The following is a 12,490-nucleotide window of genomic DNA, read 5'->3' on the forward strand; positions in this document are numbered from 1 at the left end:
ACAGGCACTGCTTTTCCAGAAGCTCAATATTGCTGCAGTGGGAAATGTCATTCTACAAATGTAAATACACAAAGGCAATTGTCTCCAAGAACCACGGTGACTATTAAATTGCCTCTTCTCTTATGGGTCTGTCTGCTCTCTTCTCTGCCAGCAAGGGAATATAAGTACCAGAAAGTAGGAGGAGGTCAAAGGAGTTGAGGTGATACATCTAAAAGGTTTATCCTCAAGAGCTTGTAGGAGGGCCAGTCCTTGTCTGTAATGCAGGCGTACTAGAAGTGTCAGGGATGAGAGTAACAAGGTGGTGAGGTGACCTGAAGAAGAGCTATGTGTAGTTTGAAAGCTTCTCTCTCACCAACAGAAGTTGGTCCAATAAAAGATATTCTTAGTTCATCCACCTTGTGTCTCTAATATCCTGGGACCGACACGGCTTCAACTGTACTGCATACAGGGATCAAAGTAGAAAGAAAGAAGGCGTACTTTTTTCTCCTTATTTGAATACAAATCTAATAAAAGCACTTCGCTTCACACACACTAGTGAACGTGCACAACTTCCCTGAAACAAAATTAGGTTAATATTGATGTAGTTAAATATGATCTTAGTTTCCATGGTATTACATAAAGTAGCCAGGAAGGACACACATTATTTAGAACTGGTCAACACCAGTTTGTTGAACAGTATTATCATTAATCTGATACACACAGTCCATGTGTGACACTGTGCAAGGCGAGGAAAGGCACAAAACTGGGGGTTCACAGTTTTAAACGGCTTCTGCTAGCGTTTGCAGTGCTTGCCAAGTCACCCAACAGAAGCTTAATCAGCACAATGAAGGACTCTAGGGCTGCCATAAAATCTAGTCCGTTGACACTTGTCTACAACGTGCATCATTGACTGATGGAGGCCACGGTGACAGAGTGGGTCTTTGTGTAGACCCCATGTTTAGAGGTTGGCTGTGCATATTCCTTGGCCAGTTTGGAGCCTGTTCAGCAGAGTCCAAAGGTGCGGTGGCAGGTCAAATTCAGGAAGTTGAATGGCTGGATCAGCAACAAAGAAACCATTCCAAATGCAGAACCTATAATTTAAATCAGTTTCTGTACCAGATGACTGGAGGATAGCTAATGTGACGCCAATTTTTAAAAAGGGCTCCAGAGATGATCTCGGCAATTACAGGCCTGTAAACCTGACTTCAGTACCCAGCAAACTGGTTGAAACTATAATAAAAAACAATATTGTCAGACATATAGATTAACATAATTTGTTGAGGAAGAGTCAACATGGTTTTAGTAAGGGGAAATCATGCCTCACCAATCTACTAGAATTCTTTGAGGGGGTCAACAAGCATGTGGACCAAGGGGATCCAGTAGATATAGTGTACTTAGATTTTCTGAAGGAACTCAAATGTGAAATTGCAGAACCTATAATTCCAAATAGCCAACCACTCACCGTGCCATGGGGTTGCTGCTGACAGATTTAGATCTGGCAGTCAAAACCACAGTGGACACCTCAAAGTAAGTTGTGATCTGGACATCTGAAAATGCCCATGTACAGTGGGAGACCTGGATAGGTAAGTAGCTTTTCCACCAATCTGTCACTAGACTCTCTGTGATGAATGTGTGGAGGGGCTGTGTTGTTCAGAACTGGTAGCCATGGGAGAGGAGTGGGGTGCAGGGTGTCTGCGTTGATATACATGGTCAAGTTCAATTTGACCTCGACCAATTTAGTGTTAGGCAAATGATACCACACAGGGGCACAGTATTCCACTGTTGAGTAGCACAGCACCAGAGCCAGTGTGCAATATCACTTTATATCATTCTATTTTTAATCAAAATGCCATGCAGTACCAAGTCAAACAGAAGTCTAAATATATTACATCAACACTATTACCTTTGTCAGCCAAATTTATAATCTCATTAAAAACAAGTTAGTTTGACATAAACCTGTGCTGATTTGCATTATTTATATTACCCTCCTATCGCTCTTTATTGAGTCTCACATCAGCTGCTCCATTATCGTGCTTGGGGTTGATGTCAGGCTCACAGGCCTACAATTACCCAGATCATCCTGTTTACCTTTGTTAATAATTGGGACAACAGTAGCTTTCTTCCAGTCTTCTTGAATGTTCCTGGTGCTTCAGAACTTCTTGAAAAACACTAACAGTCCAACAACCTCCTCATGCAGCTCTCTTAGAACTCTTGGATGGAAGTTATCCAGACAAGTTGATTTTAAAATGTCTAACTTTAGTGTCTCTGGAGGATGTTAAACAGCAGCTACTAATGTAATCATCACCACTGGAGGATGTTAAACAGCAGCTACTAATGTAATCATCACCACATGAGATTATAACTTTTTTCCCCCAGATACAAAACAGAAATATTTATTGAACACTTCTGCCTCTTCTGCATTATTATTTATAAATTTACCATTTCCATCTAATAATGGATAAGTACCATTATCAGGATTCTGGTTGTTCATGATATATTTTAAAAACTTTGTCCTTAACTCTGCTGGACATAGATTTCTCTGTGTCCTTTGCTCCCCTTATCAATTTTCTACAATTCCTAGCTTCTGGGTTATATGCATTTGTGGTGTGTGTGGGTAGTGGTTTGTTTGTGTGGTTTTTGGTTGGTTTGTTGTTTTTTTTTTTACTGCTGCCTTTACTTCACCTCTAAAGCAGGTGGTTGGTTTTTTTTTTTGTTTTTTTAAGCCAGCACAGACTTCTTAATTGTTGGATTGTGGCTTTTGGGGCATCTAGTAAGATGTTTTCAACAATTCTAAATTTTCATTCACATTTTTTTCTGATTAAATTCTTTCTCCCAGCTGATTTGGCTCATAATTTTTTTCAGCTTTGTGAAATTGTCCCTATTAAAGCACCAAGTATATATATTACTGGTCTGGACTTCACGATTTGTCCACATTTATAATGTGCAAACAGAATGAACACTTGTCCTAAGCGACCATTAACTTCTGGGATCAGTCCCTCTTCATCTGTTAGGAAATTGTCAACTATAATGTGCTGCCAGCTCTAAAATATTATAGTTTTCTAAACAAGACCTCCATAATATGTCACTCAAATTGAAGTCCCCTGTGATCATGCAGTATTTTTCTGTGCATTATAAATAGGTGTGTAGATCTCCATGTGTTTCAAGTTCTAGAACTAGTAGCTATTATCTCCTACTTCTTTTTTATTTATAAAGTAGAAGATGAAGACACACTGTCCTGCTTTTTCAATATCCTGTCAGGTTCTAAACTTTGAATAAGCTAGTCCAACTGAAGAAATTATTTTTCATCTCAAAAGATGGTATTGCTGTTAAAAGCCATTCAGCACTTTAGCAAACTCTGGCTCCAGGTGTCTCGCTGGTGACTTTCACCACTTTAGCAGTTTGGCTTTCTTTACGGCTTTGGCAGCAAATATGTACAGTGCACCTCTAGCCCTGAAATAGATTATGATCGGCATGATTGATAGTCTATTAGGAGCTCATGTCACAGCAGCATATTCTTTGTCAGTTAGGCTATCCTGGTACTTCATGTTGCAAGAAAATGAGGTGGAGTGCTGGATCTGTCACTCCTTCACTACCTGGAATTTTTCTGTAGTTTTGTTGAAGTTGTTTCCAGATTTCAACAGTATTCGTAATAGAGAAGGTCACTATGGAAATAGGTTTCAGTAAATACAGGATATTTTCTACATCTTTATTCCGATTTTGACTGCTTTGGCTCTAATAGGTCCATCTGTTTTTGTCATGACTTTCTTCACAAATTGTAGCAGGATTGGTCCATTCTTAATAAATAGTTCAACACTATCAACAATGTAGACTGCAGACAATGGACTAGATTTTGTAAAATAAAGGACTGTTTTGCCAACTGTCATGATACTGTTGCGAGTCTCACAATAACTGGTATTTTTCTTAGAGCCCAAGTGTATAGAGTCACATGAGTATGGGACAATCTGTTTTCATTTAAAAAAAACAAAACAAAAACAAAGTTCGTACCTTCCTGACTGCAGCAAAACGCATGGAAATCGAACCCCAGTGTATCCTAAAGGTTCCCATCCTAGAAGGCAAATAAGCCAAAAGTGTATATTTTTAGATCTTGATCTTTTTGTGCCTCAATCATGAGTTTTTAATTCAAGCAGTGGGTGGATGGTATGTATGTATGTCCATTGCACTTGGGAGCCCCAGTCAAGGACAAGGACCCCTCCTCCATAGCCCTGTACAAAAACAAAAAAGCGATCCATGCCCCAAAGAACTTAAAATCTATCTATAAGACAAAATAGAAGGATACAGACAGAAGGGAGTATAAGGCAACAGTGTGATGTACTGGTCAGCATGATAGGCAGTGGCCTCAGTACACCAATGGCCTGTTAAGATTTTTTTTTGGTAGGCCTTCCCACAAAGGAGAGTGTTAATGAAGTGTAATAGGGTGGCACCCACCTCTCACAAGTGCCCCCGGTCATGTGTGCGTGTGCCTGCAGTTTTCTCAGTTTTTTGGTTCATAGTGCCCCCTGTCGGCTGCTGCTCTTGTCAGGCAGGTCTTCAGTGAGTCACCCGCAATCTGTGTGCAAACAAACAAAACAAACCCCTACACTGTCCAACTGGGCCTATCTCAACGTCTCAGTAGTGACCTGTGGCCCTCCCCGGGCTCAGTCCGACCAACAGGACCTATCTCAGTACCCTAGTTGGCCAGCTTGCACGCAAAGGTTCCTGCTCTGGGGTGGAGCACCTCACTTCCGGGGCTTTCTCCCTGGAGGTTCTTCACCTGCCCTTTAGTCCCCTGACCCTAACTTTCCAGCTGGTCCATCTCCGTTCAGCCCTCTTCCAGGGGGTAACAGGTCCATGTACAGTCCTTCCCTAGGCCTGTCTAAATTCCCTTCTCTCAGGGCACAGCCACTTCCCCAATGGCTGTTGGGAGGGAGGGGGACAGAGGACCCAGGCCCACCCACTACTCCAGGTCTCAGCCCATGGACTCTGAGTAGCAGCCGCATCCCTTTAACTGCTTTTCTTTGGGCCTGTTCCCCATAGCTTGTCTTAATTGAGTCCTGGCAGCCAGCCAGAAGCTATTCTCTTGCTTCCTCAGTTCCTGCCAGCAACAACCTGCCTTAGCCCTTGCAGCCAGCCAGGAGCACCTCTTGCTCCCCCGGTCCCTGGTATTGGACTGAACTCACTCTGGCTGTGCAGCTTCTTTTATATGAGCCTGCTGGGCCCTCATTGGCTGCTCCCTGCAGCCTCTCTGATTGGCTGCTTGCCCTGCAGTGACTGTAGTGCTTGGAGGACCTCCCCACTGCTCCTTTCCTGTTATGGGTGTGGCAGCATCCTAAGGCCTCCAACAGGGGCCTTTGGGCCTCATTACAGGAAGGATTTAAGGAAGATAATGCTGTAGCTTTGTGGATGTGTATAAGGAGCTCCTCCCAAGCATGAGGGGCAGTGAAGATTGCTTGTTTGCAAACTTAGCAGGTGGGTGGGTGATAGAGGCTAGCATCCTGGACAAGATTGTAGATAGGAGTTGACTCTTCAGTAAGGAATGAGAGATGATAGATAAGATGGGGGATGGGCTTGGAAAGTGAAGATAGGCAGCTTATGTTTGATGTAATAGGAAGGGGGAAAACCAGTGGAGGGATTCATAGGAAGGGGGTGACATGGTCAAAGCAATAGGCTAGGAAAGTGATCTTTGTAGAAGCATTGTGAATGGATATGAACAGGGCAACATTGCATTTGTCAAGGCCAAAGAAAAGAATGTGTGACAAGGGCACTCCCTAGCGTAGATCCTAAGTGGTCAAAGCAGCAGCCAATTAACCCTGACCTACTAGAGAGAGCAAGGGCAATATAATGGGCCACCTGAGAGTTAGCAGTGGGAAACAGCTGGGTGTGAGCTGTCGCTGTGCCCCAAGTCTGTATATGGAAACGGCTGCTTGTTGCCGTTTGTATTTGTTACTACTGGTTTTTGTTCTGCTTGGACTCTTTATAAGTTTTCATAAACATGTCCCATGGAAGAAGGGACAACAATTAACTGAAAGCTGCTTGACTGCTTTATTTTATGGGCTGGGAAATCAGGGTGATGTTGCAGTTCTTGAGATATGGTATAAGCGCTTAGATGAGAATGTTTGTTGTGTGGATGGATAGGAAAGACTTTATCTTAAAGATGTTGTGTGGAAAGAATCTGCAAGATTTAGATGTAGCTTGAATATGAGGACTTAAAGGTCCAAATCAAAGACGACTCTCTGATTAGGGACCTGAGTTACAGACAGGAGATGATGTTGTCCACAGTGATTGAGAAGGGAGCAGGGGGAGAACTTGGTTGGGCGGGGGCGGGAAGGGGGGGGAGGAAGAGCTCTGTCATAGCCATGTTAAGTGTGAGCTGACAGACATCTGCACTGAGATAGCTGAGATTTTAGTTTGGACAGAAGGAATAGAAGGGTAGATCTGTGAGTCTTCAGCATAAAGCTAATTGAATTTGTTTGCAAATGAAATTATCCCAAGATTGTGGCAGTGAAGAAAAGTAATAGGTAGTTATTGCTGGAAGCAGGACTGGGAGTCCCATGGTCCTGTTGGAGCAAAAAAGAGAGCTGCTGCTCACACTAAATGGTATTAGAATTGAAGTCTGCCTGAAAAAGTTGGAGGAAATCCTAGTATCCACAAACTTTAGTTAAGGGGTAGTTAAATTTGAGCTCTGTGGAAGAGGTGACGCAAGGCCTATAGATTTCATGAAGTTTCATCACTGTTGTCAAAATAAATTTACTATGAAAAAGGCTAGAGAACATTTCAGAATTTATATTCCAAAGCCACAAGCTCAAGTTTGTCCAAAGCCATCTCTCTCCTCTTTAAAAAAGAGATTAGAGCTGGGTGAAAGTTTAGCAACACTTAATAGGTCAGGAATTCATTATATGTGGGGGGTTTCCATTTGACTTCTAGTTAAGCTTTCAGTATCACTCACATAGACTCTAAAGAAGGGAAGACCACACTCCAGTTGCTTGCTGTAGAGATCTAAAACTCCAATATACAAGAAGATTCTGCAGAGGTAGAACTGACAAAAAATCATGACAGATGGTGAAACCCAAGAAAAAGAGGGTAGGAAAAGAGACCCTCTAAAGGAAAGACTGTCAGTGACAGATGTGGTATTGTGAAACAGGAGAGCTCAGATACCTGAAGATTAAGCGGAAGGGACTTACTGGGCATCATCCAAAATGAGGAGTTGAATAATAACTATATTAATAAGGAAATACACAGTTCAGTTTTGATTGGTGTAAACATGCATGTGTAATAGCTGAGCTTAATGTTTAAAATATAGAGTAAATTAATGATTGGGGGCATGGAGTAGAGTTGTGGAGTGAGTGGTCTTGAGAAATTCAAGAATGGATGCAGAAGAATCTCCATGGATTCTGTGTAAATCTTCCTCACGTAACTCAAAATGTAATAGGTCAGAGTTGAGGTGCCATGTGTGGAGTAGTATGTCTCTGGGCCTGCAAAAGGTAAGTATTTCCAAATATTCAGGAAGGGAGAATACAGGGGGTTGAGGTTCAGCAATCAGATCAGTCATTTGGAGGCTGATGTGATTTTTTTTTTTTTTTTTTTTACTTTGGGGTTTAAGATTGGCAATACAAATGGAAATGATACAGAAAGGAGAATGTGGGTGAGTGGAAGCAAAATGGCTGAGGATGGGAAATTGAGTTTTTTTTAAAAAGGAAAAATATGGAAGTTTCTAAGAAAAATTATGCTAAATCCAGGCATACAGAATTGTGGGAACAATATACTTCACAATGGACATTTGCCAAACAGAGGGGCAGCATGTAGATGGCCTCTTCAGAGATATACAGTTTCCTTCAAAAAAAAAAAAAAAAACCCTCCAAAATAACAACAAACATTATGGTGGGTTTTTTTTGTAGTACACCTCTACCCCGATATAATGCTGTCCTTGGGAGCCAAAAAATCTTACTGCGTTATAGGTGAAACCGTGTTATATCGAACTTGCTTTCATCCACTGGAGCATGCAGCCCTGCCCCCCCCCCGGAGCACTGCTTTACCGCGTTATATATGAATTCGTGTTATATCTGGTCGCGTTATATCGGGGTAGAGGTGTAATAGTAAGTTTGACAGACTTCTTCTCTGGGTTTGTAAACATTAGTAAAGACAAAATTTTCTTCCTTTCGGTGTAAGAAAATTCTCAAGCAGTACGTTTTGGGTAGTGTAAATGTTTCTCTAAACTAAGTGATAAGCTCATTTTGTAATGGTTAATATTTTCTTCTTTGCAAGGAAATGAGTTATACATTTTGTTAAAACACCTAAATACAACTTTAATTCAAGAATCCTATTTATAGTTGTGTACAGTATACTGGTAATCAGATGGAACTACATGTTAGAGCTCAGTAGCTCTAATCTTAGGGCTGGTCTACACTGAACATTTAAATTGGTGTATCTACATCTCACAGGACTTGAGAGACTGCACCACTGGATCGCTTCAATGAAGACACTACCGACACCGATGGGTGGGGTTTTCCCACCCGCATAGGTACTCCACCTCGACCTACCACTGCCTACACTGGAGATTAGGTGGGTTTAACTGCATTGTTTGGCGGTGTGAATTTTTGACACCCCGAACACTATAGGTATACTGACCTAATTTCTTAGTGTAGACCCGATTCTGCCATCACTGTAGTTAATTCACCTCTCTGGGAGGCAGTAGCTAGGTCAGTGGAAGAATTCTTCTGTTGACCTAGCACTGTCTATCCCAGGTGTTAGGTCAGCATTGCTATGTTTCTCAGGTGTGGATTTTTCACAGCCCTGAGAGACGTAGCAATATCGATGTAAGTTTTCAGTGTAGATCAGCCCTAAAACTAGAGGTTCTCTCACTGCTACAAAAAAGTGCTGCAGAGGAGGTTCCTAATATGTTCAAGAGGGAAGGATTCTACCAAGGTGCTTTCTAATCCCCCCATAAAAGTTGGGGAGGTGGGTGTCTGCCCAATATTCGCCATCAAGAAGCAGAATTCCTTCAGAAAATTTGCACTTTTACATACTCTCTCTAGATTCAGTAATTCCTTCCCTTACCCAAAAGGACACATTTCCAGTTCTTGATTTAAAAGGACACTTATTTTCACATATCCAGAAGGCCACCTCCCCTCAAATACCTCCACTTTGACATATGGAAAGGTTTTTGGTACAGGATCCTCCCCCTTTGACCTGTCTGTGGCCCCAGTGCTTTTTACAAAATGCATGTCTGTGGTTGGTACTTACCTATGGTGACAGAGAATTTTTCTAACCTTATTTGAATGATTGGCTTGTCAACTCTCCCTTGAAGGAGCAGCTCTGTGTAGCCATGTTCCACCTCTGTTCTCTCCAAGTTCATTTCATGGACTAAAACTAGACCAATGTATAGTGTTTGGTGATATAAGTGCTTTCATCTTCTAAAGCTGAAGCTGAGTCTTTATAAAGCAGATACCTAAGACATCCAGAGCTATGTTCTATGATTTACCTTAATTAGACTGGTCAGTTGGGCCTTTTATGGTTATTCATGGGGGAATTCTGTGCCACAAAATTAAAAATTCTGCACACATTATTTTAAAATTCTGCAAATGTTATTTGACAAAATAACACTATATAATCACACCAGTTTAAATTAAATTATTTTGGTAATTTATTTCAAAATACCTGTCTGTCTCTCTCGCCCCCTCCTCCCCTCCCCCTCCGGAGTAGAGAGTTAAAGAAACCCCTATAATAACCCAGTTCCTGTTTTCTCTGCCACCTTCCCCCCTGAGCCCAGCCAAAGGACCAGACGCTCAACCTTCCCCGCAGACCCAATCTCCACAGCTCCCCCAGCCCAGACACTCTCACACCCCCCTACCCTCCAGAGGCCAGCTGCATGGACCCCCGGCAGAGACACTCACCCCCTTCCCCACAGAGCCCAGCCATGGCCCACCTCTGGCCCAGGCACTCTTCTCTTCCCCCCCCCCCCCCGAGCCCAGCAGCAGGGCTCCCCCAGCCCAGACATAGCCTTTACCCCCCAGAGGCCAGCTGCATGGACCTCTGGACCAGACACCCCACACCTCCTACCTCTCGGAGCCTAGCCACATCTTCCCCCAAGCCCAGACACTCACACCCTCTACCCCCCAGAAGCCAGCTGTGGGGGCCCCTAGCCCAGACACTCACCCCCCCCCCCCCCCAGAGTCCAGGGATCCAGAGGGAGAAACAGGCTGATACTGGGTCCTTGGCTTGCACAGAGTTTCCCGCGCACTGCCACCTCCTTCCTTCAGAGCATGCTGGGAACTGCAGCTTCTGGGAACGCTCCAGATCCCTCCTCCTGCCTTGTCTCTTATTTATGAGCTGGGTTCTGCTGTGTCTAGCAGCCCCTAGTGGCAGCCAACATCTCCGCAGCCCATTTCTGGGGTGGGGGAAGGAAATTCTGCTCACCCAACTGGCTTTTGTGCCAGTGGCTAGAGCTGGAAAGTTAATTTGGCTCGGAGTTAGCTTTCATGGAGAAGTGCCTTTGAGTTCTGCAAGAAACACAGGTTTGGATGTGGCAGTGGAACCTTTGAAAACAACCTAATTTTTCACATGTGTAGTACAAATTAGCAGGGTGGATTTGATTTTAAATCACAAGTCAGGAAGACTCGATTTAATCATGGTCTTCTACATAAAAGTGCATTCTTGTTGGTTGTTATAACCTTAATACATATTCGTCACAACTCAGATAGATGTAGGTTTCATTTTTAGAAGGTACACCCTATAGATTTTTAAAGTGATTTATTTTGAAAACTTTTCAGATTAGTTTTACCGCTATATCAAAAAACGAATGATTGTTTGGTTATTTCATTTACGAAAGGTAATTAAAGCAGATATTTTTGAAGTCACTGGAAGGTGAACCATCTCCAATTCAACCGGTTAATCATCAATATTTGGAGGATTTTCTTGCCATGCTGTATTAGGAGGAGAACATCACCAGACAGACATTTAAATTTTTATTTAACTAAAACAACAACATTATGTATTCAAGAGTAAACATACTATATTTTAACAAAACAAGCATATGAATTCTTGAATTTAGTTAAACATTCGAGTTTTTTAAAATTGTTAACTAAAATAGTTAAATAAAATATTTTAAAAAAACAATAGACTGTCAGCCAGGTCAACATGAGAAACTTAAAATATTGGCTTCTTCAGCTAACTCAGTTATCTTCACCTTCATTTTCCTGTTTGTTTTTCCTTTTCCAATTATGAACAAGCTTTCCTGCTTTTTTGGGTCCCAAATGATTTCTCAATTTGGAATGAATTAGTCCAAAGGAAGAAAATATTCATTCTACGCTGGCAAAAGAAACTACTGCAGTTAAAATTGAGATTCACTTCAGCAGTCTCTGAATCCAAGTGCTTAAGTGACTTTCTTTAAAACCTCATCAACAAATATATATTTCTTGAACGGTTCACCCTTAGCTCTGAAGTTTATTATAGTTGGCATTATGGAGGGATGATTACTGGATGTCCATGTCATAGGCAACTCCTCTTCTTCAGCAATTAAGGTTTGACCCTGGTAGCGAGTATTGAGAATATTTGCAAGAAAATGAGCTGGAGCTAGTGCTTGCCCCCCCCCCCTTTTTTTAAATGCTTGTAATTTAACTCTGTCATTGCATATTTCTCTCTTTAAGATCTCACTCAGTTTTTTCCAAATTTCAACAGCATCAGCAGTAAAACAGCTATTTCCCTGCATTTTGTTCAAGGCTACAGGAATAGGCTTCAGGGTACTCAGCATGTGTTCAACATTTCTCTTTAGCCCAATGTTGAGAACTGTGGCTGTGACAGTGCCATCTATTTTTTCATGATTTTGTTCACAAACGGTCATCACATTAGGCCAGTTCTTGATATAGTGCTCAAAACAGTCCGCTACTGAGTTCCATCGCACGTCTTCTGGGAGAGTTAGCTTGGTTCCTCCCATTTTTTTTCAGAGCAGCTGCTGCAAAGTGGTTGTTACGGAAGTATTTTGCAATTTCAACAACATTAGCCTTTATTTCTGGAACACTGAAGTCTTTGGCTAAGAGGTGCATCAAATGAGCACTGCAACCGTATGTTATTAGCTTGCGACTCTCTTCTAAATAATTTCTTCTTATCTTGGATACACTTGCAACTTGTCTGTGACCAAGCTGCGTACTAGACATTTGCATTTTTTTTCACAGTTTGTTATAGCTTTTACTGCTACTTCTTGTAAGTATTCTGCTGTGTGTGCATTTCCTGATGTATCAATTGTTTCTGTAAGGAAGACATTCCCTTCTTCTGTTGTCACACAAGCACATACAACAGGATCATTGTGGACAGTGCTCCACTCATCAAGACTCAGGTTAACAGTTTCACCCTCTAGACGTTTTGCACACTGCTCAATTTCTCTTTCATACACTTTTTATCCAGCAATTTGCCTGCAACATCTGCTCTGTTGCATGGATTGTATCCTGGTCTTAATGACTGAACCATGTTAATGAAGTGTGGGTTCTCAATCAGATAGAAAAGAGAGTTTGTTGCATAAACA

General features: G+C 42.0%; 1 protein-coding gene across 3 annotated transcripts in view; it reads left to right on the forward strand.

Moving 5' to 3' along the window:
- The window catches only part of RHOA (ras homolog family member A), a 53,242-nt gene that overhangs the window by 8,882 nt on the left and 31,870 nt on the right, over positions 1 to 12,490 (forward strand). The window lies entirely within an intron of this gene.

This window comes from Natator depressus, chromosome 7 (genome assembly GCF_965152275.1).
Source record: "Natator depressus isolate rNatDep1 chromosome 7, rNatDep2.hap1, whole genome shotgun sequence".
Lineage (NCBI taxonomy): Eukaryota > Metazoa > Chordata > Testudines > Cheloniidae > Natator > Natator depressus.